Here is a 5,626-nt window from a genome sequence, read left to right on the forward strand (position 1 = left end):
CATTTCAAAAACCTTTTTTGAATTGCACTTTAATAAACTGCATTTCAAATTTTTTTTTCGAATTGCACTTTAATAAACTGCATTTCAAAAAACCTTTTTCGAATTGTACTTTAATAAACTGCATTTCAAAAACCTTTTTCAAATTGCACTTTAATAAACTGCATTTCAAAATCCATTTCCCTTTCCTGTTCGCTCAGGGATTAACATGTGGATTAGCATTTGGATTAGCAGTTGGATTAACAACTTCATTTTAAAAATCCTGCTGCTATTCAAATGAGCCACACCGTCGGATGTAAGGAGCTCTCTGATTGGTTGGTCAGACACAGGCTGTCTGCCAGCCTGGATGTTTCTAGCTCATAGCTTCGCCCTGCTAAGAAGCCTGTGTGCTTGTACAAAGGCCGTTCGACCTCGGGATTTACACTCGGTTCGACAAGGATATGTGAAGAATGAAGGGACCCTGCAGCGAAACGGAGAGCCCAACCTCTGGCTGAGTGCCTGTTTACAAAGTCTGACCACCTGTGAAGGTAACGTGCTAACGTGGCTAACGCTAGCATCACCGCACGTAGCCCTGTTATTTTAAGGTCATCTTAGCTTATGAAAGTTTTACGTCGCAGCTGTACGAGCTAGCTACGTGTTTTGTAAGCTGCTGTGCTCTTCACAAATAAAGCTGGAAGCAGCTCAGACTATTAGAACCAGCACTGAGGCCTGTTACATTTATACAGTGTTAGAGCAACGGCTGCAGCCTACAGCCTTTAAACTAGCGATTAAAATGCTGACAGTAAACTCGTCAGTCCAGATGTTACCACATTACTTTGTGATACTTGTGAGTTAAAACAACTGAGACAGGCTGATTAAAATAACAGCTTTCAGTTCTCTCATTCAGCATATAAAGACTGGAGATCACACTACTGATTTCAGCTCATTTAATATGGGAGTGCACAGATTCATTCTCAACTGGACATAAACGATGATCAAAGGTTTTATATATGATGAAGTCATCAAACCCTAGCCTGTAACACAGTGCGCTGAATCTTAGCTTTGAATGTCCAGTATATTCTAATCAGTGCAATCTAAGCATTCACTGAACCTACAGTATCTACACCTGTGTGGTAAATGTGTGGTAAAGCTACAGATAATGAAATTTAATTATTAATACAATATACGTCATGAGAAACGAAAGCTGAAATTGATTCAGTTTAGTACTTTTCTCTGTATGCTCTGTGATCATAAAGGCCTTAAATCCTATGATATATACTGTAGATGATTTTCACAGAGGTCTTAAAATACTTAAATCACTGCTGATAGTCTGGTTGTTTATATTTTCACATTTTTGTGTCTGTAGGGCTGTTTGATGACGATTTGGACTCCTCTGGGAGATGAGGACACACCCACACCTGTTCCATACTGCAGCCATTGATGGTGTTACAGCTCTGAGTCAGCTTTGGGCCATCAGACGCACACACTGGAAAACCAGCACCTGGACTTCATGCAGGAGAGACGGCCTCAGTGATTTAGGTTCATAAGCAAGTTCAAACATTTCTGGCCTATTATCACTTAGATTTCTTAATCTTAAAAGTGAATGCATTTAAAGCAGGAACTGCACATCTAGCCATCAGAAGTGTGGCAGCATGAGTACTGTAAAGTTTTGTAGGGTCCTTGTTAAAAATTCCACAAGCACCACACATTTGTCATATAAAGTTCCATTTTTTACAGTACAATGTTGAAATTATAAACTATATATTCTAGTTGTCCACTTGTCAGTAATTTTTGAGTAAATGGATGTCATTGATAAATCAGTGGTGATTCACCTGCAAATGTTTTTAACAAACTTTGTTTTTTGTAGAATTCCTCAGCAGCTGTGGAGAGATGCATTTGAATATCTTCTGGTTCCACTTCTCCTTACCTGGAAGCTGAGCATTGCTCATTTCTGACAAGGACATACACCTCAGTGCTTATCATGGGTGTTACATCCTTCGTGCAGCAATTCCAGAGAAAACAAGAGAGCAACGACCACTCATTAAGACCAGCCAGAAATCTGTCCCTTTCTGGCAGCTGTGGAAACTTCCAATAAGAAAGTTTGCATTCTTAGAACAATGCTGGATCATGTGTGATGTGTCATCATATGAGGATATTACATTTTGACTTAATTCTGCTCAATCTGTTTTGATCGTTGATCCAGTATTTCAGCTTTGTGTTGTGCTGCAAGTTTAAAACCCATTGTCCTCATGAGCACAGCATCTAACAACTCTCCTTGAAAAAGTCGATTGACTTTAACTGGACACAATGGTTTCCAGTGGGAGATATTTTCATCACTTATCCGTGACACTGGAGAAGTCACCTGAGTGAGTGATAAAACAATTTTCCATGGAAAATCCAGAGGCACTAAACTTTGTTGTTTCTTTGGGCTCTATTTCAGCTCTAGCAGCATCTCTCAGAAGAAAACTGTTTTCCCAATAATCAGATGAAAAAATTGAACCAGGTGGTATTCTCTGGAGTTTAAGACCAAGACTGAACTCAAACAGTGAATTGACATTAGACTGGAATTCATAAGATGATTAGAAATACTGCTGAAGCTGAATGATTCATTCATATATGATTTTTTTTTCTCCAATTCACCAGGTCTGTATAGTTCAGTATGACTATGGTACATGATACAAAAGAATAAATACAGAAGAATAAAAACTTTGTGAATAACTTTACTCTTCTTAAAAATAACTAATAAAACAAGTAAAAGTACAAATGTGTACAAGTTAGAGACTTCCTCACTAAGATTTTAATTGTGTGTTAAAGAGAAAGAGATTAGGAGGTAAAATAGACAATGCAGAGTCCATCATCACTGAGGCCGTCTCTCCTGCATGAAGTCCAGGTGCTGGTTTTCCAGTGTGTGCGTCTGATGGCCCAAAGCTGACTCAGAACCGTAACACCATCATTGGCTGCAGTATGGAACAGGTGTGGGTGTGTCCTCATCTCCCAGAGGAGTCCAAATTGTCATCAAACAGCCCTACAGACACAAAAATGTGAAAATATAAACAACCAGACTATCAGCAGTGATTTAAGTATTTTAAGACCTCTGTGAAAATCATTTGCAGTATATATCATAGGATTTAAGGCCTTTATGATCACAGAGCATACAGAGAAAAGTACTAAACTGAATCAATTTCAGCTTTCGTTTCTCATGACGTATATTGTATTAATAATTAAATTTCATTATCTGTAGCTTTACCACACATTTACCACACAGGTGTAGATACTGTAGGTTCAGTGAATGCTTAGATTGCACTGATTAGAATATACTGGACATTCAAAGCTAAGATTCAGCGCACTGTGTTACAGGCTGGGGTTTGATGACTTCATCATATATACAACCTTTGATCATCGTTTATGTCCAGTTGAGAATGAATCTGTGCACTCCCATATTAAATGAGCTGAAATCAGTAGTGTGATCTCCAGTCTTTATATGCTGAATGAGAGAACTGAAAGCTGTTATTTTAATCAGCCTGTCTCAGTTGTTTTAACTCACAAGTATCACAAAGTAATGTGGTAACATCTGGACTGACGAGTTTACTGTCAGCATTTTAATCGCTAGTTTAAAGGCTGTAGGCTGCAGCCGTTGCTCTAACACTGTATAAATGTAACAGGCCTCAGTGCTGGTTCTAATAGTTTGAGCTGCTTCCAGCTTTATTTGTGAAGAGCACAGCAGCTTACAAAACACGTAGCTAGCTCGTACAGCTGCGACGTAAAACTTTCATAAGCTAAGATGACCTTAAAATAACGGGGCTACGTGCGGTGATGCTAGCGTTAGCCACGTTAGCACGTTACCTTCACAGGTGGTCAGACTTTGTAAACAGGCACTCAGCCAGAGGTTGGGCTCTCCGTTTCGCTGCAGGGTCCCTTCATTCTTCACATATCCTTGTCGAACCGAGTGTAAATCCCGAGGTCGAACGGCCTTTGTACAAGCACACAGGCTTCTTAGCAGGGCGAAGCTATGAGCTAGAAACATCCAGGCTGGCAGACAGCCTTTGTCTGACCAACCAATCAGAGAGCTCCTTACATCCCACGGTGTGGCTCATTTGAATAGCAGCAGGATTTTTAAAATGAAGTTGTTAATCCAACTGCTAATCCAAATGCTAATCCACATGTTAATCCCTGAGCGAACAGGAAAGGGAAATGGATTTTGAAATGCAGTTTATTAAAGTGCAATTCGAAAAAGGTTTTTTGAAATGCAGTTTATTAAAGTGCAATTCGAAAAAAAAATTTGAAATGCAGTTTATTAAAGTGCAATTCGAAAAAGGTTTTTTGAAATGAAGTTTATTAAAGTGCAATTCGAAAAAGGTTTTTGAAATGAAGTTTATTAAAGTGCAATTCGAAAAAGGTTTTTGAAATGCAGTTTATTTAAGTGCAATTCGAAAAAGGTTTTTGAAATGAAGTTTATTAAAGTGCAATTCGAAAAAGGTTTTTGAAATGAAGTTTATTAAAGTGCAATTCGAAAAAGGTTTTTGAAATGAAGTTTATTAAAGTGCAATTCGAAAAAGGTTTTTGAAATGAAGTTTATTAAAGTGCAATTCGAAAATGTTTTTTGAAATGAAGTTTATTAAAGTGCAATTTGAAAATGTTTTTTGAAATGAAGACTTAAAAAGCATTTTAAAAATCAGTTTATTAAATTGGAATTCAAAAATGAATTTACAAATGCAGATTTTATTCTACAATTCATTAATTAAGCACAGGATTTTTTATTTCGATGCGCGTGGCTCTTGTGGTCCTCCATACTGCAGGTCCCTGCTGTGACTACAGTATCAGTCCTGGTCCCACTGTGGATCTGTGGGACCAGCCCCTGGATGACTCCCACAGTGGAGGAGGGGCTCTTTGTCACAGTGGCTGACCCAGCTCCTGCACCTGGACTCTGGACCCTGCTCCAGGTCATCCACACAAACTCCACAGGAGGTCAGGAGATCATTTGGAGCTGGTGTTCCTCACATGTAGTGGGAATATATTCAGCTCAGTTTTCCTGCTGGGATTACATTTGGCTCGAGCAGGCATAGCTGGGAATGAGGAGACACCACATCACTGTCACTGTTGTTGTACAGTCTGTTTATTCATGCACTGCTGCTGATGTCACAGTGTTCATGTTTCATGTGTGTGTAAATGTTTTACTTTATATGATGTTTAGAAAAGCAGGGAAACACTCGTACTTCCATCAAACTCTACAGCAGATTAAATGGTTACATCGATCTTTAAACGTCCTCACTGATGAAGCAACAACAGGTTTGAACCCTCTGTGTTTAACATCACTGGGGCTGTGCGCTATGACCATGATCTCATATCCTATCGTCCTGATAAACATCTATATCACAACAATTTTACATTTTCTGTGACTTTTCTGAATCTCGGGCAAATGAACTTCCCTGAAGTGTTTCCAGCTGGGCGGCGAGTGTTTTGACCGATGCATGAAACAACACGTTTGTGAGTATGTGTGAGTATTTATTACACGGCGTGCTGCGGGGTCAGCGTGCTACGCCAGCTGGGCGTCGAGTGTTTGACCGATGCATGAAACGACACGTTTGTGAGTATGTGTGAGTATTTATTACACGCCTTGCTGCGGGGAAAAGCCTGTTGCAACATTCATGTT

General features: G+C 39.3%; 2 long non-coding RNA genes across 2 annotated transcripts; one reads left to right on the forward strand and one right to left on the reverse strand.

Annotated features, from left to right (window-relative positions):
- Positions 1–355: 355 nt before the first annotated feature.
- On the forward strand, positions 356–2,811 carry LOC148094580 (uncharacterized). Its single transcript, XR_015718477.1, has 3 exons — positions 356–524; positions 1,343–1,515; positions 1,844–2,811. It is a non-coding gene; the product is annotated as an uncharacterized LOC148094580 (long non-coding RNA).
- LOC148094581 (uncharacterized) lies at positions 2,681–3,996 on the reverse strand. Its single transcript, XR_015718478.1, has 2 exons — positions 3,820–3,996; positions 2,681–3,001 (listed from the first exon to the last, which is right to left on the reverse strand). It is a non-coding gene; the product is annotated as an uncharacterized LOC148094581 (long non-coding RNA).
- Between the last annotated feature and the right edge of the window lie 1,630 nt (positions 3,997–5,626).

Source organism: Neolamprologus brichardi, unplaced genomic scaffold (genome assembly GCF_056152115.1).
Source record: "Neolamprologus brichardi isolate AB-2024 unplaced genomic scaffold, ASM5615211v1 NODE_ptg000036l+_length_2141236_cov_1, whole genome shotgun sequence".
Classification (NCBI taxonomy): domain Eukaryota; kingdom Metazoa; phylum Chordata; class Actinopteri; order Cichliformes; family Cichlidae; genus Neolamprologus; species Neolamprologus brichardi.